Below are 26,773 nucleotides of genomic sequence, written 5' to 3'. Positions count from 1 at the left end.
TTTTCGAACGCGGTCTTGAAGTGTTCTTAATAAGACAAGAAGCTGAATTACCTCACCTCCTCCAAGATCTGGCCTGAGGCTTCAATTTCAACATTTAAAAAAGAAGGACATTTGAAACAGATTCTTGGTGTTGCTCTCCGCTGCTACTGGCGTGTGGTGGGCGGACGTGTTTGTCGTCACTATCGGCCGGCGTGTTGACTATTGAGCCTGGAGACTCACATTGGGGGTGGTGTATGTGCCATCATGGGCTCCCACACACCTCCACTTAAGCGGAAGGAGTTCATAGGACACAAGTTCAGTCGTAATACTGATTATGACCTTGTCTTTACGACGATCTTCAATGTGCCTGTACTATATACTATGTGTGTATATCACGAAAATAAACGCGTGATTAAAAATGTGACAGTGTCAGACCACGGAGGAAAATTGAAACAGGAATTTCCTTAAGTACTTTCGTATATTAATGCATCTTCAGAAGGAGTGAAGATGTATGTAACGATGTAACACGAAGATGTAACACTCCTTCTGAAGATGTATTAATATACAAAAGTACTTAAGGAAATTCCTGTTTCAATTTTCCTCCGTGGTCTGACACTGTCACTATATACTATATATAGGCTATGTGCCTATAGCCTATACAATAGGCTTATAGTATAGTTTCTGGTTGACCAGTGTTGCCTTACTAACTGTCCATAGGTTGATGGACGTTCGTCCCAACACCAAACCAACCATCCTCCTCGTCGCAGCAGGAGCACGCACCCACACCAGAAGCGCTATGCGTATTAGTGGCTTTAAGTATTGTATGTACTAGCTCTATCTATAAATCAAACATTATGTTTGTAACTCATCTTCTATGTATGTATTTTACCTGAATAAAAATTTGAATTTAGATGTGCTACAGATAAAGATGGACGATATGTTTGGTTTCCAACCACCGCCAGGAAACAGTGGTGGTGAAATTTGACAACAATGTGGCGTTTTCCGAGTTTCTGAAGAAGTATGATGGTGACATTATCAGTCTGCCTAGTGGGAATGGATCGGTGCAAGTGATTAATTTGAGCAAGACGTTTACATATGTTTCTGTGAGGGATGCGCCCTTTGAAATGTCGACTGGAACTATTACTCACATACTGGAACAATATGGGAAAGTAGACAATGTTCGTTACAATAAATGTACCTATGGAGCAGGAAAGGATGTTTTAATGGTACAAGAACAGTGAAAATGGAACTTCACCGTAATATTTCTTCATCAGTGTCAGTAGCAGGTCAATATATTAAATTTATCTACAGTAGACAACTGAAAACTTGTTTTAAGTGTGGGTGTGTGTGGTCACTTGGCTGCTGCCTGCCAGGTGGAGGCAGCAGAACGTATCAACATTTTTCGTGAACATGACTTTCCGCCTTTACTGGAGGACAGTGTACCAGAAAATGAACCCACCGTTGTAAGTGCTTCAGTTAAAGGTAGGATGGATGAAGTAACTCAAAACTCTGTTCGTGAAACGTCTCTGGAAGTGTCTCCCAGTGTGAGTGAGGACGACGCAGGTGACTTGGTCAGTACGGTAAAGGTGAAGCAGACAAGGACGGTGCAGGCGACACTGCTCAGGACGCTATAACTGCTGTCATCCAACCTGGTGAGGGTGAGGTACCTTACCCTGAGGTGTTTTCGAGGCTTAGCGTCCCTGCGGCCCGATCGTCGACCAGGCTTTCTCGTTGCTGGACTGGTCAACCAGGCTGTTGGACGCGGCTGCTCGCAGCCTGACGTATGAATCACAGCCTCGTTGATCAGGCTGATCAACCAGGTAAGCCAGGACAGTGTACATGGTGGACGCCCATAACATAGTCACTGTAGCTGCGATGCTGAAGATGGTGTTGAGCCTGGTGAGGTGACAATAGAACAAGTAATTGGTTGTCAACTGGATGTAGAGGATGACCCCATGAGTGATAGTGACGAAGAAATGTCTGTGCAGAGGGCAACTCCACCCTCTTCTGTAAGGTCTGGTAGAAAGGGAAAGGGTCGTGTGAAAGCTGGCTGTGTAACCAGTCATGTAAAGACATGTGGAAAAAAATTAACCCAGAGTATTGATTTGAAACGTATGAAGGACTGTGCCGCTAAATTAAAAGTCTGTGAACAATTTTACCAGGTGATTGCCGTTGAAGTTCACCGTGACCAAGATCACGAAGAGTTACCGAAATGTAGCGAGGGCACAGTACAACCCGTGAGTGGTGATCATGTTAAAAAAGCCAACGATAATGCGTGGTAGGATATTGGGGAACATGAACAGAATCGAGCCACGAGGGAAAATTTTATACTTAAATTTCGAAAAGGGAAAGATGACACTCAGAGTCGAGATAATGATTGGTAAAGAGTAAATTTTTTGTCAGAATTACATTCGAGAAGCCTATTAATTTTAATTGTGCTACTTTAAACATTAATGGGTTCAATTGTAGAATCAAACAGTTGCAACAAATATCTTTGTTTAAATATAATAAATTGTATGTACTTTTAGTGCAAGAACATAATGTTCAAGATGTTAAGAAACTTGATGTGCTGCTTGATTATTTTGAAAGCCTAATAAATCCTATGAACCTGTTGAAAGGTGGTACGATGATAGTGATTGCTAAACAAGTCCACATAAAGGTTCCTAATACCGAAATGGATGACAATGGTAATGTTTTATATGCGAGGATTTCCTTTTTTGACACTATAACTCCTCTGCTTAATGTGTATGCTCCCTCTGGCACCCAAAGAAAAAAAGAGATAGACGAATTGTTCTCTAAAGAGTTATTGTATTTTTTCAGACATGATATACGTAATGTTACTTTTGGTGGCGACTTTAATTCTGTCACTTCTGTGAGAGACTGTAGCACTTAGTCGAACACATGTGTATCTCCTGCTTTAATTAAACTTCTGAAATGTATCGATCTCAAGGATGTGAATAGCATTAACGGGGGTGTCTCTGAGTACACATATGTTCGCCAGAATTATGGTTCTAGGCTTGATAGAATATATATGCACATATTACATGATGAAATTAGCTCTTGCAGTACTGTTCAGATCATTGTTTGGTTGTGGTGAAGTATGTTATTGACGATCAGGTTAAAGTGGGGGCAGGGTCATGAAAGCTTAAGTGCAGTCTGTTGAGGAGTAAAGATGTAACTGATAATTTTCAAGTATTGTGGGAACACCTGGTTGGGCAAAAACAAAAGTTCCAGTGTCTGTTGGAGTGGCGGGACATGTGGAAAATTGCATGCAACTGTTTTTTCATGAAAGTCAAAAAGAAAGGCGGCTGAAAAATGTGGCCTTTTAACCTTATTCCAACACAGATTAAAACAACTTTATGCAAAGGTTAATATGGAATTAGACAAGTATGAAGAAATTACCATTTTAAAGGGCAGAATTAACATAATGCGGGATGAAATATCTGACGGAGTCAGATATTTCGCCTCCAGAATAATGGTAGGATGTATGGTAAAAACTCTCTCCATATTTGTTAAGTAAAGTTGTTAAGTAAGTTTACAATCTCCGTGGTGTAGTGGTAAGACACTCGCCTGGCGTTCCGCGAGCGCTATGTCATGGGTTCGTATGCTGGCCGGGGAGGATTTACTGGGTGCAATTCCTTAACTGTAGCCTCTGTTTAACGCAACAGTAAAATGTGTACTTGGATGAAAAAACGATTCTTCGCGGCAGGGGATCGTATTCCAGGGACCTGCCCGAAACGCTACGCGTACTAGTGGCTCTACAAGAATGTAACAACTCTTGTATATATCTCAAAAAAAAAAGTCAAGAATAACAAGAGTACAGCGCTTGTGACTAGTATCAGAGCAGGTGATGGGACGGATATGACAAATTTGGATGGGATTGTATGTTATGTTCGAGGTGAATTAGAGAAATTGTACACAAAAATGGACGTAGACTAAGGTATGGGGGAGTATTTCCTTGGAAAATGTACACGTGTTTTAACCCAGGATGACAACATGTTATTGTTGGAAGATGTAGATAAGCAGGTGTGGTGTGTTGTCAAGAGTTTAAAAAAGGGTAAATCACCTGGCTGTGGTGGGTTCCCGGCGGAATTTCATTTCTATTTATGGGATGTCATTGGTAAAGACTTTGTACAAGTGGTACAGTATAGCATACATCATAGGAAGCTTAATAATCATGGGATTATTAAGATGATACCAAAAACAGGTGATTTGCATCTTCTAACGAACTCGAGGCCACTTTTCTTGCTCAACCAGGATTACAAAATAATCTCGAAATTGTTGGCGAATAGACTTAGGACTGCAATGGATAAAATAATATCAAAGGAACAGTTCTGTGGTGTGCATGGAAGATCTATAATCAATTGTAATAATATAATTACGGAAGTTGTGTATCATGTGTCTGAGCATAATATTCCTTCCTCTATGATAAACCTTGACTGGTCGAAAGCTTTTGACCGTGTTGATGTTCAGCTTGTATTAGAAATCTTGGATCGAGTAGGAGTGGCACAAGAATTTATTGAGAGGATCCATATGCTTTATAAACAGTGTCGGAGCAGCGTTTGTATCAATGGTGCTTTGAGTAAACTATTTTCATTGGAACGGTCGGTACGTCAGGGCTGTCCCCTTTCAATGCTTTTGTATGTTATCTTTCAAGAGCCACTGTACTTGGCAATAAAAAGCAATGACTTTATTGTTCCACCTTGTCTTCCCAGGGCTATGACACGTCCTGTTGTGAGTTATGCAGACGATACCACTAGTTTTGTGTCGACAGAAGACACAGTGGTGAATGTTCAGGATGAGTTAGACAACTTTGAGAGGGCAACGGGTGTTGTCATTAACAAGAACATAACGTGTATGATGGGGGCTTGGCAGTTGGTGTAATAAAGTTACCTACACAAGTTCATGGTTCAAGATAGTGGAGTCTCTTGCAGCTCTCGGGATTTGCTGGTGTAAAACAAATGGAACAACATTGTTACAAATTGGAAAGTACTCTGCAGAAATATAATAGTAGCTACGAATATGTTGTCAAATAGGAAATTAACCCTGATTCAGAGGGCTGTAATAATCAATTGCAAAATTTTGTCTAAAGTGTGGTATTTGTCTCACAGTTTTCCAATTGACAAGAAAAGTGCTATGGAGATTGACAAAACTATTTTTAGATATGTATAGTATGGTAGATACCAACCAATTAAACGGACTACACTATGTAAAGGTAAGAAAGACGGTGAATAGGAATACTGAATGTGTACCATAAGTCAATGGCTATCTTATGTGTTATCTTTAGAAAGGAGACGATGCAAAGCAATAATGTAAATGCGTTAGGGCATTATTTTTGTAAAATACGTGTTAGCTACTTGATACATATGCCAGAGTATACTGACCTGGCCTTTATTTCACCACACTTTTATTCATGTGCAATTGATGTTCTCTGGCGGATTTGTAATAGTGATTTTTTTTAATGATGAACAGCAAACAAGTGTATGATGTTCTGCTCCCACATACAGTTGCTAGAGAAGAGGAGTCATATCCACTCCTTAACTGGCGAATAATATGGCCAAACATTCATGTTAAATTTATTGCGCCAAAACAATGTGAATTAATGTATCGCAATATACATGAGAATTCCTTACGAATGATAGGTTATTAATGTTGGGCATTAAGGACAATGATAGGTGTGATTAATATACTGAAATTGAGAATAATATGCATATATTTGATTTCTGTAAGCAGAAAGTTGTTCTTTTAAACTGGATTACAGACACTCTTAAAGCTTTATGTGAACCAAGCATTAGAGTGGATTTTAATGTTTCATATTGACATAAAATGCAAGAAAATTAAAAATACAACAAACTTTCTGATTACATTTTTTGTGTGTGGATATGGAGGCAGGCGGGCTACTCGGTAGACAGCATATTAAAGTTCTTGCGAGGCAGGATCAAGCGTAACATTTGGGGTTTACGGCTCATGCTGGGTGATGATATGGAAAATTGGTTACCTGAGAATTATAAAATATATATAAATGTAGTATTTTCCCTTGTAAATTAATGTAAATATGATCTTTATATTATATAATATTTAATAAAGAAAAAATCATAACAAGTCTCATGTTATTAATTTTTTTATATTACTCTAAAATTACATATTACTAAATTATGCAAACTTCGGACAGGGATATACACACCGAGTGATATACATCGCTTCTCGGTGTATACTCTTGAGAGTTTAGTTTAGTCCTGGACTATGTTCAGGACTTGAGTATACTTGGTGGTTGGGCAGTAAGCTGTTGTGGTGGTAATCATAATAACTCTCCAGCTGATGGGCATTAAGGCTAACACCAAGTCAAGTGAGGAGAAAATATTCACTCAAATGAGCTTAATGGAAGTGACGTCACAGAAATCAAGATTATTGAACCTCAGTTCTGAGAGGCAGTTAAGAACCCTGGTGTTATATGCTCAAAATCTATATGTAATATATTTACAAGTCCATCAACTAACCTACAGAGCCCTGTTCCTAAGTAAATACGTTAAGAATTTATTAGGTTATGATTTGCTATGATATGCTAAATTAAACATTTGAGTTTAATATTAATGTATTTACACTTCTATGTAATTGCAATATTTATCTTAATATGTCTGAATTGTTATGATCAATGGAATTTCTATGGCAATTTCTTTCCGAAATATACAGTATATGGGTTGCCTTAACTCCAAGGGCTGGAGATGTTATGTAAGCATGATCTAAATCTGTGCGAATACATTTCCTAGAATGACACTGACCATATTTTATATAAATATACTTCCATGTGCAACTCATTATCCGTTCACAAAATATTTACTGTGTATGCAATTAAAAGGAACTGGCCATATGATTGACAGCGTCATTTGACGGTAAATAATATATTTTTATGGTTGTTCTGTGCAAACATCAAGTATGTTTCAGATCTGGGTTATTGCAAATGTTTGCTAGGAATTATTTTGTACTTTTCCCTAGGCTTTTATCGGCAAACAATTCTTCATTTGCGCTGCACGCCTTTTTTATTTGTGTATTTGGATATTTAAGTTTAATGCAAATTATACACGATATGCTAAGTTACTAGAGTGAATGGAAGACATAATGAACTCTTCACAGGATGCATAATCCTCTCATTACAATATATTTATAGTTAATTTAATTTTAATTTAATATGTATATATCAAGTACTGGGCTTCCTGAAGGTTTTTGATGCTCGATATTGTATATAAAGAACACTTACTTATTTCACATAAAGGCGATGTTTCCTGGGATGAATGTAATTGTGTACACAGAACACTTCGCTCACAGATTTTTAGCATTTTCAACCATCCAAACCTAACCCGACTCAGTTTAATTTAATCCGGCCTAACCTAATGATATATATATATGGGCCTAACAATTAGAAAACAAGCTATTTGCGAAACTTTTACGTATAATTTGTCTGTACTCCAGTTTCTGCACAAGTAGCAGGAGTTCTTGTTGAAACTGCTAAACAAGAATTGCCATTAAAACATGGTAGATGCTTAAAATAAAGATTATGTGTTAACAACCCTTTTTTCTCTACTTAATTACATAGGATTTGCAGTGTTCTAATATATATATATATATATATATATATATATATATATATATATATATATATATATATATATATATATATATATGCGAACAAGCCTGAATGGTCCCCAGGACATATATATATATATATAACTGTGAGTTTTCAGTTATATATATATATATATATATATATATATATATATATATAGTTTTTTTTTTTAGTTTGTGAGGGTACCACCTCTGGTGCCAATGTGGGGACCCATAGCCTCGGAGAAGAAAATAAAAAGTATTCAGAGGAGACCTTGTGGTTTCTCACTGAACACTAATATTATCTTCTCCTACCACCTCCATTCTTTTGTATGTACACATATATATTTACTTTATTTGAACTTTGTTACAAAAAAGGAGTTACATATGGGTTACAAAGATGGTTATCATAGGTTGTCGAGTTCCTCCAGCTCCTCAGATGGCGGGCAGGAACCCTGGATGCAGTGCGCATTTCCCCTCTGTATCGCCACTGTGACGGTAAAGCGTTGGTGTTCGGCTGTTTCAAAAGCTAGGGGCAGGGCCTCGTCACATAATAGAAAAAAAAAGAAAAGCTGGAGCTGTCGTCTGTGGTAAGGTAATGGGAAGACACACAACACACAAATAAATTTAACAATGAAATTTTAATTACTCTAGAAAAACAAGACATGAATAAAGTTAAGCACATAAAATATGAAAGACAAGTCAACAGCAAAATAATATGAATAATCACTGGCAAATGAAAAGTTACGTTAAGACAAGTGAGTTACAGTGATAGCAAAATAAAATATGAATGCTGGAATATTGGCTTCGAGCTGCCACCTCCCTTAGTACACGAAAGCCAAGGCTTAGTCTACCAGCGAGAGATGTCAACTGCTTGGAGCACTGAGATATTCTGACAATATTAGCGCACTGCAGCCCAGACGTCAACTTGTGGCGGAGGCGGAGGGCAGGTGCGACGGGACACCAGCCAATCAGCGACAGGCAGGCAAAGGATGAGCAGTTTGCTGGTTACGGTGGTGGTAGGTAGCAGGTGTCACTGTGTGCTGGGTACGATTTGCTCTCTGGGCAAAACGTTTTGGCGATACTTGGTGGACGTATCTTCTATATTGACATACTGATGAAGGGAAGAGCAGGCTCAATCTCTCTTGAAAGAGATTATCGTCACACCACACTGAGGCGCTGGAAAAGAAAGCTTGCAGCTCTTGGGTCCCTTGTCATTTCAATGAACCTAGAACCCAGTTCCTTCAAAAAACTGGTAGCACTTTTACCCCAGGCGCCGAGTGTCTCAGAAGCAATGGGGACAAAATTGTAGTGGTGATCCAGTTCTCTATACTTTTGGGATTTGGCTGCTTCCCTGTGGGTGGCAGTGCCACCTGGTTGTGCAACACTGAGGTTAATGTAGGTGTTAGCCAGGGTTGATACGCACGTGTAGTCCCATACTAACTGCTTGCCATTCTTCCAGGGGTTCACTGTGATACCATCCGGGCGACCAATAAGAGCATCAGAGTTACGGGGCGTTAGGTAACGGGGCTCTCTTTCAGCTGGGCATCCAGCTGTGGTGAGGCTCCTCTTGATGATGTCGTTAACTTCACTGTGCCTCGAGTGCCATCCCCCTGTGCTTTGGCAGAGTAGGCCATGGTGGCCGTACCTGTCAGCCACCACCTCGCCGCAAATACACCTATATCTGGTGTGGATTGGGGCAGCAAGGCGGAGGGCCACAGCAATTCGGAGGGCGTGTGGTGTGAGACGCGTGCCAGTTGCCGACATTGGGGTTGCTAACAGGAAATCCCCTGATTTCCCCTGAAATCCCCTGAATATATATATATATATATATATATATATATATATATATATATATATATATATATATATATATATATATATATGTGTGTGTGTGTGTGTGTGCGAACAAGCCTGAGTGGTCCCCAGGACTATATGCAACTGAAAACTCACACCCCAGAAGTGACTCGAACCTATACTGCCAGGAGCACACTGCTGGCGTACAGGGTCCTTAAATGTTAAGGGATCCTGTACGCCAGCAGTGTGCTCCTGGCAGTATGGGTTCGAGTCACTTCTGGGGTGTGAGTTTTCAGTTGTTATATATATATGTGTGTGTGGAAATTAAGAATATCATAAAATTTATTGTCATGAAATTTTTTTACGGCCGTTTCAAAGCGCCATGTGACAGTACTGAATATTGTTGCGTAAGAAACATACGCCAAGATGTAACATGCATCTGTGTATACAGTTTACTTTAGTCCTGGACTATGTTTAGAAATAAAGTTTTCTTACCAGTTGCTCGTAAGCTCGTCACGGCCTTAAACCTACCACGGTTAATAGGCCGTTAAGCTTAACAGGCAATGTTGTATTTATTATTGTAGTCACTTCATGATTGGTATAACAGAAAAAAAATTTATATACAGTATAATTAGGTACATATGACCAAAGAATGGCCGTGTGTGATCGACTAATCTTTAAATAAGTATTACAATACTATTAATAAAATAAAACAGCCCATCCTCCTGTTTTGGTAATACTTAATAGTAACGATGAGGACCATAATATATATATATATATATATATATATATATATATATATATATATATATATATATATATATATATATATATATATATATATATATATATATACCGACGTACAATGAAATTATAAAATAGAAATCCGAACTATTGAGTTGGACAAACCGGAATTTGCTTTGACAAATTAAACTAACCTATCTGAGGCCTAATATAGTACATATGTGTACTATACTAGGCCTAGGAATATTTAAGTTTGTGTTTTAGCTTCATTTATTTTAAAAGAATTCCTTACTATTCCGTATACTACTATCTAAATGCTAAGAACGTAGGAATTCTGACTATTGACGATCGTCACAATAGGCACTACCTAAACAGGAGAATGGGCTGAGGTAACCAAAAGCCCAAATTGCAAAGCAAAATTTCACAAATAAATTATAGTGACATAGATGGCGCGCGTGGCCGAGCGTCCGAGCAGGGAATACGCGCAACAAATAACAATAGCAGTGTCAGAGTCACGCCCTCGGAGAGCTGCCGTAAATACTGACACCATTCGTTTAATAAAATGACGTTTAACAAAATGATAAAAACCGACATCATTCTCTTTTATAAAATGACGTTTAACAAAATGATAAAAAAGAATATTCCACATATGAAGGCGAAATCCTGTCAAGCTCATTGACGGGAATTATATAGGGTAAAAATTTATAGGCCATTTTTAATAAATATATGTGCTATACATGGCCTTGGAACGTTTAGGTTCGTTGTTGTTGTCTTTCTTGTAGGAGAAGACCGCCAACCTACTTATGAAGACATTCTGTTTGGTGTCTCCAGACACCAAACATAATGCCTTAAGAGAGACCAACGTCGTTTATGCCTTCACATGCCCACTTGGGGACTGCCAGCCCCAAAGATATAGGCATGACAACAACGTCTCTCTCTAGGTGATTAATAATGTACAAGCAACAAGGCTCCATCAAGGAACATATAATCTCCTCAGACAACCAGACCATCACAAGAGACATCTTAACATGCAACACTGAAATAATCGATAGGTATAACGACAACAGAAGACTGGACATCAGCGAGGAGCTACACATCAAAAGGTCAAGACCAGCAATCAACAACCAGTTAACACATAATTACATTCTACATTCGATCCAATGACCCTGCCTTAGAATCACAAGCAGCCACAAGAACATAAGTTGTTTATATTGATGCGTGTAATACCCTATCAATATTCCCTATGTTATGGCATTCATCCACTTGTTCTGTACCACCTCACACAGAGAATATAAGCATATGCAAAAGCATGGTAAATCTACAGCACCACTCCTGTACCAGATACGTCCAATACTGCTTCAACTTAGCCCACGCCACTTTGAACATTTTGTTCCGTGCAGCTGAATCTTAAACAACAACAACAGGATGGTAAATTTGTATTTTAGAATGTAAGGAGTGACCTTGCGAAACGCATCTCTATGCGTCAGACGAAAAATAAGTGTGAAAATGAACTTTGGAGAGTTAATTTTTCAACTTCCCTGACAGTGAAGAAAAACATAAGAAATATTGAAAAATTCGTGTCAGAATCATTAATCTTACCCTTTCGGTCATATATATATATATATATATATATATATATATATATATATATATATATATATATATATATATATATATATATATATATATATATAATACACATATGTGTGTGTGTGTGTGTAATTTACTATGTGTACCCAGGAGAGACTAGCGTATGTGCTCTGCCATACACCAAAAGACACCCGCACCCTAACGAAGTGATTACCTAACAACCCTTAAGACTTCTCGCGACCCTGCTGGGGTCATTAGAATCAATTAAGAGACTGAGAAAGCCATTCGCCAGTTAAAACATTCAGCGGGTCATTCCAGCAGCTTTGGCCGCGCGTTTGGAATGGTCGTCTGGAAATTATGTGTGGATTATACGCGTGTTGTATGCAAATTGTTTGAAAATGTGACCACCTCTGTTGGTTTGGTTAGGACAGTAGGGCAGCTTTAGTGCTGGGAATGCCTTTAATGTATATAACTATTTACATAATATAAATTCAATATTATGCACATCAGCCATATTGAATCCAGTATTATCTCTACTTAAAATTACTACTAAACATTATGAATTATCCCAAGCTAATATTATTTATCTTTAAAAGGGGTACCCGGTGGTGCCCGGGTCTATCTACCTCTCTCTCTCTCTCTCTCTCTCTCTCTCTCTCTCTCTCTCTCTCTCTCTCTCTCTCTCTCTCTCTCTCTCTCTCTCTCTCTCTCTCTCTCTCTCTCTCTCACTCTCTCTCTCTCTCTTTCTCTCTCTCTCTCTCTCTCTCTCTCTCTCTCTCTCTCTCTCTCTCTCTCTCTCTCTCTCTCTCTCTCTCTCTCTCTCTCTCTCTCTCTCTCTCTCTCTCTCTCTCTCTCTCTCTAGTAACATTACTAAGCATACTACCCAACCTCTCAACTAATAGGTCGCGTTTTGTTCATATAGCAACCATCGTACCAAATGAAACCTACTATGAAAAGTAAGGGCTCACAAATATCAACGTTTTCTGTGCAACTGCTCGACAGGTTAGGTGGATTGCTTGGGTGCATATTTTTCTGGTAAGGTTAGGAGGATGGATTTTGAACGCAGTCAAGAGAACGGGCTGACGCAGATACTAACACCAGCACTACCATACCACTGATCAGGGTAGTGAACAAATGGAATGCATTAAGCAGTGATGTGGTGGAGGCAGACTCCATACACAGTTGCAAATGTAGATATGATAGAGCCCAGTAGGCTCAGGAATCTATACACCAATTGATTGACAGTTGAGAGGCGCTGAAGTTCAACCCCCCTCCCTTACACGCACAACTAGGTGAATACTACTAATACCACGAAAATCATACCGGCACCATTATCAGTACAGCAGTGCTCCAGACGGAAACTCTCCCGGGCTCTCCACATAAAATGATCGCTGAAGATAACACACCAGCTACACAATACCGGCAACACACACGAGAAACAATACACCAGAGGTATTATACCAGCACTATTAAACAAAACCCTAAACAACATAACAGCAACACCAGCTTCAGCACTATCATGCCAGAAGAAAAAATGCAGTATCACCACCAAGTCAACACCCGCGCACCTACCATGATAATTTCACACGACTGCTTCACTAAGCATATACCACAGTTGATAGTACACCAGTTGATTGACAGTTGAGAGGCGGGACCAAAGAGCCGGAGGTCAACCCCCGCAAGCACAACTAGGTGAGTACAGCCTGAGAAAAGACTACTCAGCGCTTTAGGACTCTGCTTGCAGAATGTTTGTCTGCGTGAGCAATACAAGGGCGTTTGACACGAATGTTGATGGATTTACAAACAAGATAACATTACTTCTGGCATATCCGAGCAGGAGTAACATCAGCTACATACACAGGAACAAAACTACTGATAAGTTATAACCAGAAAGAAAACATGAATGGGACAGCACAGTGAAAGAAAACATTGTTAATTGGAACTCTCTAATTCATTACCTGTAGATCCCGGGGTCTAATCCCAGCTGGAGCAGAAACAAATTGGCATAATTTTCTTTCACCTCATGCTTCTACTCAGTTATTCGTAAAATGCTACCAGGAAGTTAGGCTGCTTACCAAGAAATATGGAAAAGGGAAAGCCTTCAGCCTCCTAACAGGAGTCAGAAGGCGTCTACTCCTGTACCCTCCTGTGTAACACAGTAATGAAGCGCTGCCAGATCTAGTAACTGCAGATAAAGAAGCAGGGATGAGTGAACCCAGAACCAATAGGAGCTCTTGAACACTGTATTACTGTGTTCCAACAACATACTGAACTTTACCACTACAGCAGACACTCTTGTAAGATGGTCTTGTCAACCCATCCTCTCAACTAATACACCCTTATGGTACATTATGACAACCAACGTACCAAATGCAACGTGCCTTAAAAACTAGCTGCTCACAAAAAAACATGTTTTCTATGCATCGGTTGGTTAAGATAGGTTAGGTTAGGTGGGTTGTCTGGGTTCGTGCGTTTCTAGTTAGATCAGGATGGTGGATTTTGTGAGTTGAGGCAAATCGAGAGATTGGGTTTGTTAGAGTTGTTAAATAAGTGTCATAGACTTCCCCGTCACGTGGAGGACTTACCACGGGAGAGTCACGTGAGATACAAGGTGGTCTCCAGGGTTCCAACAGGATTTTAAAAGAAGTTTTAAGGATATTTTAATGGGGTTGGGGGGTTTTAAGGTGGTGGTACAGGGGACGGTAATGTGATCAGCAGACACCTGTGGCAGACTTAAATATTAGGGTGTGGAACGGTCTTATTGGCGCCCCACTCTGAAAATCCAAATTTTATGCCATATTTAGCGGGCCCCGCAGGCATGAGGGGAGCTGTGTGAGGGGAAGGATGGGGTGAGAGGGGAGTCGGAAAACTAGGGGAGGAGAAAATGGGAGAATATTTGATTCACGGTGTTGGTGGGTGGGTGTTGATCGTGAAGGTGTATTGGTGGTGTTGATGGCGGCGAAGATGTATTGTTGGTGATGGCGGAGATGTTGTTGTTGTTGTTGTTTTAGATTCAGCTACTCAGAACAAGAAGTTCCAATAGCACGGGCTATGGTGAGCCCGTAAGTGGAGGCTCTTTGGAGCCATTATCTGTATCAATAGCTGATACTAAAGATCTGGCGATGGATGGGGGTCTTCATGGTGGTTTTCAGCCCTGGAGGGCTGGCTGTACCAGTTATGGAGCTGGTGGGGTTAGTGTAGGCCTCTAGGTTTTCTGTTTGTTCTTTGCCTGAGACTTTGGCTGAGCCGTGCTGTCGTAGTTTGGTGAGGTGGGCTAATGAGGAAGTCTTGAACCGAGTAGGTGTCGTATCTGTGGTACGGCGGTGGAGCTCCTACAATTTCCTCGTCTGAGGAGTCCGTAACCTCCGTAGTTGATGTTTTCGTCTTTCGCCTCGCAGCCTTAGGTAGGCTCAGGTGTTGTGGATTGGTGGTAGAAGCTATTTCAGGAGCGTTGGTGGTGCTGTTAGCATTCGTAGACAGCACGTCTGCTAGCGCGGCTGCTGAGATGGTGATGGTGAGAGTGTTGGGAGCTGGAGAGGGAAATACCTCTGTGCCGCCAGGGTCATGGATGGTTCTGGAGTCTGTGTTGAAATCGACCTCGTGATCGTCCTGGTGGTAGTCTCCGGAGTGGTAGTGGAGGCAGTGAGACTTGCACCATGGGCTATGATGGGGTCCAGACCATTATATGCATTGATGGTGATGATTGTGGTGATGGTGAAAGGTGTGGTGAAGATGGATGCTGGTACATTTACTGTTGTTGCTGTTAGTGAGGTGGGTGTTGGTTACAACCAGTCCTGTTATGTGTCCCATACATACCCTCAACTGTGTCCAATCTTTACCAAAATATTTCGTTGCTTTACGCTACTAACTTTCCTTTGTCCTCATCCTCTCATGCAATACATCTCCTAACTTCTCTTCTCCTCGTTACTCCTCTTCCTTGTACCTCCTTACTTCTCTCCTTCCTCTCCTCTCCTGACCCGTCCCGGGCCAATTCCAACCCCAAGAAGGAGAAATCGTCGAGCAGAAAATCGGGTTGCTGGCGAGTGTGTCTTCCTGGGGACCTTCCTCCAGCACCAACCGGGAGGAAATCTGGAAATCTGGAATGTCGGAACTCTCACAGCTGATCGCCTGGAAGGTTGGCGCTCCAAATTCTGATTTCCAAAAGTCCGAACTGAATGAAGGAGGGAGGGAGAGTTTTTTTGTTATTGTTGTTGTTGTGAGGGATAGGGAGGTTGGGAAGGAAAGGGAGAGATGGAAGAAAGAGGAGTGGGCATAGAAAATTAATGAAATGGGGAAGAGAAAGTGATTGAAAAGGAGGACGAAAGATGAAGACAAAAGGCCCAAATACCTAACCACATGCTGTAATAGCCTAGCTTTAGGAGAAGATACTGAAAAGGAGGGTAAAACTCGCTTTCTCGAAATGGGCCAACTATGGGTTCATATCTTTTTTTATTCGTTCATAGGCCAATGCCTGCCTGAATGCCTGTGTGTCTACCTCCGGCTATCGATTTTTTTAACTCTCAACTCTAAAGCTCTTTGTTTCTCTCACATCTGCCTTACTGTCCAAGGCTACTTACACTAACTCCTTTATTACGCAAACATCGCTGGCTTTAATGTTCTTAGCTTCTACACCTGAGCGCTACAGACAGGAGCACGACACGGGTAGCCTAGTCACAGTCTGTGTTATCCGTTCTTCCCCTGTGGTGTCTGTACCGAATGAATACAAGTGCAAGACAGTCCGGTAAAGAATCATGCATTAACGAATTACACATAATAAATCGCATAATTAAATGAATATTTCATTCACCTGGGCTGTAGGAGACTCGAACCATGGACCCCACGTGTGTGAGGCAGAGGCTCTATCCACTCAGTTATGAGTAGTCTTAATAAGGAGACGTTCATTCATTTTGAATTAAATGTTTATTTCCACGGAAGTGTTGATGACAATTTATTAAATAAATAGTTAACAGAGATTACGCTACGTAATAAGTAGTGTAAACCTTTGTTAATTATTCTGTAGACTTGTTTATGGAGAGCGAGTAACCGTTAGGCTTGGTGTTGGGCTTAAGGCCTATCATCCTCTGGAGGGTTATTAAGTCCAGCACAATAGCTTACTGACAAACCAACAAGCATATAGTCCTTAACATGTCCAATACTAAAGTAAACTCTCTGTATATATGTTTCAGCCGTCCTCCTGTTTAGATAGTACTTATAGTAAAGATGTAGACCATTGTACATATATTAACGTAAATGGACAATTGGAAAATAGAATTTAATACCATGAATTTCGACAAACCAGAACAAGTTTTTATATTTACGTTGTTAATAAAACCTAACGACCTAATCTAACCATCCTAGGCCTAATACACGTTATCTGATGCCTAATATAGTACACATGGTTTTTAGCTATATTTTGTGTGGACTATAAAGTGAATAACACCAAATTCTACTATCTAATTGTCCATTATGTCAATATATGTACGGTGGTCCACATATATCTAAACAGGAGGATGGGTTGCTAGTTAGTTAGTTTAGTTCATTTATTATGCACCCTATACCCATCTTGTGGGCGGTAGTGGAAAGGGTTACAGAGGCACATATAATGGGCTCAGGGACTGAACTCCACAGTTCATTTAGCTAAGCAAGCTGGGTTGCTATATGTATAATATTAACGCACACACACAACACTTTATGTGCGTTACCATACCGGGCATCGTACAACCCGTCCTCGACTCAAGTCTATTACATTCAGAGGTCGACCCCACAGACGCATTCATAAATTTTAACACGCTGTTCATTCAAAACAGGAATGTTCTCAAATATAAATCACTATTATAATATATTAGTATATTGTGCATATATAGGCATAGGTTAGGTTAGGTTAGGTGTTTAGGTTCTGTTGACGATTATTTGTTGTATGCGAGTGTTTAAACCATCTTTCATTCCAGCCCGTCCTCCAAACAAAGACCCAAAAGTGATTCCATGCACCCGCCAAACCCCTTGTTTATGAAAAAAAAGGTTTACATACGATTCACAACTGATATCTTTCGAACACTTCCGGAACAAGTGCTTCACTGACGAATTTTGTTCGAACCACAACGCTGTAAATGCTTCACCCACGTACTATAAGTACAAATAATCGCCAACAGAACCTAAGCACCTCACCTAACCTAACCTATGCCAATATATGCTAATATATTATAATATTAATTTATATTTGAGAAAATTCCTGTTTTGAATGAACAGCGTGTTAAAATTTATGAATGCGTCTGTGGGGTCGACCGCTGGATGTAATGGACTTGAGTCGAGTACGGGTTGGACTTACGTTTGAGGAAGACCTCTCCCAATAAATTTGGTGTGAATTTTCTGACAAATTTGCTTTAATACATATTACAAGTCCCCTCTAATAATTTGGACCTACTCAACGATGATCTCTTGGGACGGACCCATTCCTTAATTGACAGTTGTAAACTTTCTGAAAACCCAATATCCTGTTTCAAAATTAGTTTGAATATATAGCCTCTCCCCCTGTTCCCTACCCTTCGCCCTCACCCCTCCTCACCACCCTTATTTATTTATTTATTTATTTGCTGAAAGTAAAGAGGATGGCGAGGAACAGGTGAAGGGAAAAATTTGGAATTGAAAAATATAGTATGAGGTATGTTAGGAGGCGGACTATTCGCCTTGCTGACACCATGTGTGGGTGTTGGCAGCTAAGCTAAGCTTGCTCTCTTTTGTCAGAGAGCTGTGAGTCTGTGTGAGGTTCTTCACATGTATTTCAACATACTGTATATGGATATCTAGAGATGAATACTGTGCAGAATTAACATATACACACTCAGATACGTTCACACATGTTTTGATGTTTTTAGAAGGTTCTTTATTTATTACTATTGATGATTTATTTATTTACTTTTATTTTATTTATTTGTTTAATTATTTTTAAGAGGGGGATGGGGTTTCTGATCAGTATTTCATCTAGGACTTATGTATCGTGGAGCTCGGTTTTCGTCTAGCTTGGAGTAATCTTTAAGCATTAGATCGTCCAACATTTCGATGGTGTTCACACCCTGGTGGCTGGTGCTGTTGTCTGATGTTTAGTGGTTGTGTGTTCAGGATTTCATGGAGCTCCTGGGATTCTTTTCTTCCTACGCTCGTCCTTCAGAATCCTCCGTCCTGTCCCTTCCCTCCTATCGCCGTCCCCACCCTTCCCTGCCCATCTCGCTCCTTTCCCCTATCCAACCAAACCTCTTCTCCTCCCGCCTTTCCCCCTCGTCCTCCATCACTCAACCCACCCACCCCCCCCATTCCTACACCCCTTCCTGCTGCTTACCCCATCTTCCCATCAAATATAATACACAGAGATCACAATAGCGTATATATCAAATGAACAAATCCACAAGGGCCGTAATGAGATTCTTCACATATATTTCAGCATACTGTATATGGATCTCTTATCACGGCCCTTATGGATTTGTTTATTTAACCTACTGTATTGTTTTATAAAGAAGTAATTTTTTCTGGTGAAAAACTCTTCAGGCATCTCAACTAATATTTCACACTTGTCCAGAATTGAATCTGCGAGATCTGATGGGGAGTTGAGAATAATTATTATTTCTTCAATCATTTAACTTTTGGAATTTTAGGAATTTTGGTAAGGTTAGCCCAAATCGTGTGGCCTCCAACTTTGGACATTCTCCACCAACAATCACAAACAACGAAGGAACAGGTTGATCAAATGTAATGGAGAAGCTAACATTGCTAGGCTGGGACCAGTCACTGTTTACATTGCTAGGCTGGGACCAGTCACTGTTTACATTGCTAGGTTGGGACCAGTCACTGTTTACATTGCTAGGCTGGGACCAGTCACTGTTTACATTGCTAGACTGGGACCAGTCACTGTTTACATTGCTAGGCTGGCATCAGTCACTGTTTCCATTGCTAGGCTGGCATCAGTCACTGTTTACATTGCTAGGCTGGGACCGGTCACTGTTTACATTGCTAGGCTGGGACCGATCACTGTTTACATTGCTAGGCTGGGACCAGTCACTGCTAGTAGTATTACTACAACAAGTATTACTCCTTCAGCTCCTGCAACAACACCTGCTACTTCAACCAATATTTCGACAATTTCCATTTCTTTTTAGGCTTCCACGATCACTATTTCCATTCAAGCATTTATTTTTATCTTGTATAAAATAAATCTAGCCTCAATCCGCCCAAACCTTCAAAATTTATAAAATACGAAGGTAGCCTGAGAGGAACGCGAGTCCTGCTCTATGCCAAATGGAGACGAACCCGTGAAAATCGAAAATCATAGACCCGAGATCTGGACCCAACTTGCATGAAATCCCTCAAGAAGTCGGGAATCACTCTTCCCCGTGTCTTTCTGTATGTGTGTGTGTGTGTGTGTGTGTGACTTTATTTGTGTGTGTCTCTTTCTCTTTGTCTGTCTGTTTTTTGTCTGTCTGACTCGCTCTCTCTCCTCCCCTTACGTCGGAAGAGTCAAAAGGAAAGTAAACGAAGAAAACTTAAGGAAGATGAAGGGAAAACAGAGAACAAGGAGGAAGAAAGGGATGAAAAAGACGTAGAGAAAAAGGAGAACTAAGAAACTCTCTGTTATACGAGTAAAAAATAGTCGTCCGAGACGCTAAAGACAGTATGAGCTCCTCTCAACGGCGAGAACTAATGCCTTCAGGTCAAGATTTCGACCTAAATGATCACTGTGGAATGTCACTGTCCTGCACGAAGAGATAGAATGAAGGGAAGAAAATGGGAATTAAAGGGAGAAGAGGTAAGGGAGAGAGGGAGAGGTACGGGAAGGAAGAAGAGGTTTGAGGGAGAGGTAAGTAAGAGTATAATATTAATGAGGAGAAAGAAATAATGAAGGTAGGGAAGAAGGAAGAGGTAAGGTAGGAGGGAGAAATAATGAAGGTAGGGGAGGTAGATGTCAGGGGGGGGGGAGGAGTACGGGTATGGGTAACATATCCAAATATCCATGAATAGGTAATTATCACTGCATAATTCTGTTCAAATGCTGTTTTCATTATTACTTTTATGTACAATGATTTGTATTACTAATTCCTAGATTATATTTTGTTGCAATAATTTGCAATGCTAATTCCATTACTGTTTCTTTTTTTTCAGATATATTATGTGATGTTGAAAGTGTACGTGTTGTCGTTCAATGGGCGCAGCTCGACATGCAACCGAAAGGACTCGGGTTCGGTTCGCGTTTGTCAGGGATGTTTCCTTTCACCTGATGCCTCTGTTGACCTAGCAGTAAACAGACTAGGCAACTGTTGTGGGTTGCACCCTGGTGAAGGTCTGTGAGTGGCCAGAGATACCTCGAGGTATCAAGGAGGTATGATAGATACCTCAATAGGCAGGGTTCCTCTCCCCGATAGTGGGGACGCAGCCTACCTACACGAACACATACACACATTCACAGTATTACGTTAATCATACATACACAGAATGACGTGCTTGATACATACACAGGATGCCATGCATCATACGTACATAGAATTGCAGTACATTCACTGTACATAGACAGCACATTCATCATTCATACACAGGATTACAGCACATGCATCATGCATACACAGAATTACGTGTCATATATACACAGGATTATATACATCATACATATACATGATTATAGAAATCATACGTACACCGGATTAGGTTCATCAAACATAAACAGGATTGCGTACATTATACATATACAGGATTACGTACATCATACACACACGGGATTACACATATATATACGTATATATGTGTAATATATGGAATTGTGACGTTAATGCATATAAAACATATATGAACACAAACGCACTTAATACACATACGCATTTTGCCCACCTATGCATATCATATATAAACACATGCAAATAATACAGCACACGTTTAAGTACATGAAATATATACACATACGCGCAAAAACGCTTAAACATACGCACTTTCATACAGTCATATTCATTTAACATTTGCATATTAAAAATATATTTTGTTTTGTACTTTATAGTATTCTAAAAATAAAATATATATATGAACCGACTTTTTATATCACTGAATACTTTCTGATGTTAAGAGCAATATTCCAATAAGCAAATGACACAAATTGAAAAGTGAAAACACATATTATTGAAGAAATCAGATGATTCTAATGAGAAACGAACAGGACAACGAGAAGATGAAGATAAGGAAGAAGGCGAAGAGGAGGTAGACAAAGAAGAGGAAGAAGAGGAGGAGGAAGAAGAATACATTTCACAAATGTACACATAACCCCATCTCTCGGTGTATATTCACTGAGCAACCTATCCTCCTGTTTAGATAGTACCTTTTGCAACTATGTGCATCATAGTACAAATATTGACGTACTCAGCAGTTAGTAGAACTTTGTACTATTCACTTTATAGTCCGAAAAAAATTAAGCTAAAAAAAACTTAAATATTCCTAGGCCTAGTATAGCACACATATGTACTATATTAGGCCTCAGATGTTATATATTATGCCTAGGAAGGTTAGGTTAGTTTGTCTTTGCAACATGAGTAGAAAATCGTTTTCCGGTTTGTCTAAATTCAATAGTACCAACTTTTACTTTCTAATTGCGTTGTACGTCGGTATATATGTACTACGGTCATCATCGTTACTGAAAGTACTACCAAAACAGGATGATAGGCTACACTGAGAGTATACTTTATTCTGGCACTATGTTCAGGACTAAAGTATACTTACATAACCTTCCCGGTTTGGTGCCTTCTTTTGATAATTACTTACTTGCTGGTTGGTTGGCTGATAGGCCTTAAGCCAAACACCAAAAAATCATCAGATTATTGAAAATAAATATTTCTTACTTATTAATGACAAATTAATTCTTAGTTCATAGTTTTATCAATATTTTAATTAGTCTCATCACCGATATATTAGCATAAAACATTATGCTAATGTTTAAAAGAATGATGGAATAATGTATTAATATAAGGAATACATGTGACAAGAAAAATATTATTGGAACCTTCGACATGTCAGAAAAGCTTGTAGTTAAAACATCTGAATGTCACATCCTAGCTAATGTTAACCATTACCCGTTTTCTGATTAGCAAATACGAGGTGAGGTAATTATCAGGAGAAAACCCTATTTTGTATTTTAGACGTCTCTATAGTTCAGGTATAATGATTGGTTAGGCTTTTATTTCAGCGATTGAGTCAAAATATAATTTCTTAAAATTATAGGCTATTAAAATTTATTTTATCTTGTTGTATGATTAATGTACTTGAAACCTCGTCAACTAAGTCATTATATATGTAAAAGTAATTGTGCATAAATAATTTGAAATAGTAACTTATGTTCGATAAAATTAAGAAAACAATTATCCGTTTTAGTTACTTGAAATTTTTGTTTGCTCGGTATATATGTACTATATTTAATTACAATAAATACTAGTAGCTTTTCCGTAATGTTTCTAAAACGGAATCGTGAAGGAACCAACAGCCAGGCGCGGGACGACACTCGGCCAGTCTTGTCTGTTAGTGATCAACGTGTTGTCTCACACTCGTAATTCTTCACTTTACCTGGCAGCTGACCACCTCAAACCTGCCCCTGAACGTGCTGCTACTTCTGCTGGACTGATGGCAGTAAGTGTTATTCTGTTTGAGTCCTACGTGACTGACATTTACAAAATACAAATTCCTGGGACTTAGTGGCGCCATCAACGATAGTCACAAGATTGTTACTTTTGGGTAAATGATTTAATGGGGTTGAGTTCGGGGACCCATTATGTGTATGAGTAACCCTTTTCACCACCGCCCACGAGATGGGTATAAGGGGTGCACTAACCAATAAGCAACGCGGCACTGGTCACCAGGGACGCCTGGGGAGGGAGGGAGGGAGGGTGGTCGCTGGAAAATGTTGCATTTACTGCCCGTTGGGAGAATGGTTAGGGATGAGCTGGCTCCGGAGGCTCCTGTGTTCAATGGAGGTGGAGGGCGCCTGGCTCTTGCTCCGCCTGGGTAGCTACCCTGCCCGTGGGGCTGGTGCCCGCCCTGCCCCGTGAGGCTGGTGCCCGCCCTGCCCCGTGGGGCTGGTGCCCGCCCTGCCCCGTGGGGCTGGTGCCCGCTCTGCCCCCGTGGGGCTGGTGCCCGCCCTGCCCCGTGGGGCTGGTGCCCGCCCTGCCCCCGTGGGGCTGGTGCCCGCCCTGCCCCGTGGGGCTGGTGCCCGCCCTGCCCCCGTGGGGCTGGTGCCCGCCCTGCCCCCGTGGGGCTGGTGCCCGCCCTGCCCCGAGGGGCTAGTGGTGCCCGCCCTGCCCCGTGGGGCTGGTGCTCGCCCTGCTCTGGGTCAGGCGTCACAACGTGTGCTGTGCTGCTACACGGGTTACATTTATATGGCGATTGGATTCCGTTTTTTTATCGGATAGCCTCCCGATTTCTTTCCATACCGGGAGCCGGATCGACAAGGTGCATACTGGTGGTTTTGTTGACGACCCTAAATCAACTAAATATACGCTCTCGGTTGTATATAGGCGTTTAAACAAACGCGTTTTCTAGTTGTCAAAACCATATATAGTGTTAGATTATAATGTATTAACTTATGTTAGGCACGGTCTATTTTTGTGTACGATGTGACTTGTATCCACGGTCATGACCTGCCTCTTTCCCCGCTGAGAATGATAAGTCACATTCGGGCTACAGTAGAAAGTGCCTTCATAATTAGTTTTTCCTTTTCTAAACTTGTATATATATTATTATACTTGTATATTATATTATGTATATATATATATATATATATATATATATATATATATATATATATATATATATATATATATATATATATATATATATATAATATGAGAAAAACACACTTGAAGAATTAGAGAATGCTGAACGCGTTTTCGGCTCAATTCGCCTTCATCAGAGCAAGATAGTGTTCAATGTAAACATGGAAAAAGTATCTAACTAATGCCAAAATTTTGATGAGCCATTTAGAAAGCTTAAAAGTTATAGATCCCACAGAACTGATAACAGGTCTCATCGGATAGTTAGGCTTACGAGTCCTGATAAAGCCATAAAAATATGGTAATGAAGGAGATGACATACTAAATTGATTAGAATCATTATTTCTTTAAAACGTCTTAAGATCATTAAAACATAGTTATCTCATTATGGATGTTGCTTAGTGGAACTCATTATGTATTGGTCACTAGGCCTTCTGCAGTTTCCTCTTGTTCTTGTGTTCATATGAACCAATGTTACAGATATTGATTTTCACTTTACATATACAGTATGCCTGTTTCTCCTTACGCAAAATTGCAATGTTCATATTTCTGATTATGTGTTGATTAACAAGAAAGTGCTAAAGTAACTTCTTGTTTCATTTCATTTGTGGTTAAACATTGCCATATATTTGTATGTAAATACATTTTTTACAAGGGAAATATTACATTATATACAGCGGATATGTAGTTTCATATTCGTAATCCTCAAATGTTATGCCTTAACCTATGTTTCAAGAACTGCAATATTTTGTCTACAGAGTAAACCTCCTGCCTAACAAATCACCAAATCACACGCACATAATTTAATTTTAAAAGTAGCATAATGATTGTTTATAATTCTCCTTTAAATTCACTTCAGTATTAAACAATAGAAATCTCATTAAATTATGTGCCACATAAAGCTGCAGTAGTATCTTTCATCCAATTTACAAGTACAACTCTATTTTCAGAAAAATAAAATGCATGCATACTTTCTATTCGTTACATTTGTCTCATTTAATATTGTCCCCAATGGTCAACATCATCAACCTGTCATATGTAGGAATGGTCTCATGAATATGTACTAGAGTTCATGTTGTTTTGCAGCAATGAATTTAACGTGAAGGTTCATCCATATTGCATACCAGTTAAAAGGTGATATTCCTTCTCTGCTTTGCCGTAGGTACTATTTATTGGAGCTATATGTTGTACACTTGTTTATTGGCCATCATTAATAATCCTTCACCGTTACAAACCTGTTAGAACATTAATTGCATGCAAATTCACCAAATAGTTTGATCGTGTTTTACATTAATAAAGTCCTTAAAATTTGTCACTATTCATTTACATAATTTCTTTAATGAATATAATACATAAGATGGCTAAAGGTTTATGCAACACATTCAGTATCCCTTGGAGTACAGTTAGCCTTACTTCGCAAGGTAGGGGTAATCTTACCTAACCCCACCTTTAGTCTTACGTTTATATAGTGTAGTCCATTTAATCGGTTGGTATCTCACACCACATCTAAAGGGGTGCCTTTTCTACTTCCAAAGGAGTATTCTTATCTCCATATGCTATATTTTAGAGTTTTACAGTTGATTAGAATAGTTTGATCAAAGTTAATGATCTATTTGACAGTATTTTTATTGCTAATATATTTTTCCTGGTATGTCCCTCCCAATTTGTAGCCAATGCGGTGTCATATTTTTGACACCAGTAAATTTTGAGAGCTTTAATAGACCCTAGTCTTCGTAACCATGAACCTGTCCAGGTTAAATTAATACTCCATAGTCCAAGCTTCAACATGCACGTTTCGTTCATATTAATTGCAGCACCTATCGCCTTTTCAAATTTGTGTAGCTCATCTTGAACATGCAACGCTGAGGCTTTTGTCGCCACCAAAAAGAGTGGTATCATCTACATACCTAACAACAGGAAGTGTCATAGCACCGGGAAGAAAGGGTGGAACAATGACTACATTATTTTTGATTGCCAAGTACAGGGGTTCGTTAAATATACAGAGATTCATAGAGAGAAGGGACATCTCCGACGTACTGATATTTCAACTGAAATATGATACTAGTGCTGGAACGATTAATCAGAATCTGTATCAAGAATCAAGTTTTTTCAGTAATGGGAATCGAGATAAATTTGTCATGATTTCAGATTCTTAAAACGATTATTTAATATTTAATAACAAAAAATTTTGGTAGTACAATATATTCATCCGAAACACAATGCAAGCAGAAGCAGGGGAGAGATGCTAATGTTTTCATGTTATAATTTATATCTTGGATTGA

At 39.7% G+C, this 26,773-nt stretch overlaps 1 long non-coding RNA gene across 1 annotated transcript in view; it reads left to right on the top strand.

Moving 5' to 3' along the window:
* Positions 1-21,678, top strand: part of LOC138354433 (uncharacterized) — a 75,103-nt gene extending 53,425 nt beyond the window's left edge. Inside the window, exon 3 of the long non-coding RNA XR_011223560.1 lies at positions 20,857-21,678. This is a non-coding gene — a long non-coding RNA (uncharacterized lncRNA). The remainder of the gene's footprint in view (positions 1-20,856) is intronic.
* The last annotated feature ends 5,095 nt before the right edge of the window (positions 21,679-26,773 follow it).

Source organism: Procambarus clarkii, chromosome 63 (genome assembly GCF_040958095.1).
Source record: "Procambarus clarkii isolate CNS0578487 chromosome 63, FALCON_Pclarkii_2.0, whole genome shotgun sequence".
Taxonomy (NCBI): domain Eukaryota; kingdom Metazoa; phylum Arthropoda; class Malacostraca; order Decapoda; family Cambaridae; genus Procambarus; species Procambarus clarkii.
Note: the sequence above shows the minus strand (reverse complement) of the source record. Positions and strands in the feature narration are given on the sequence as shown.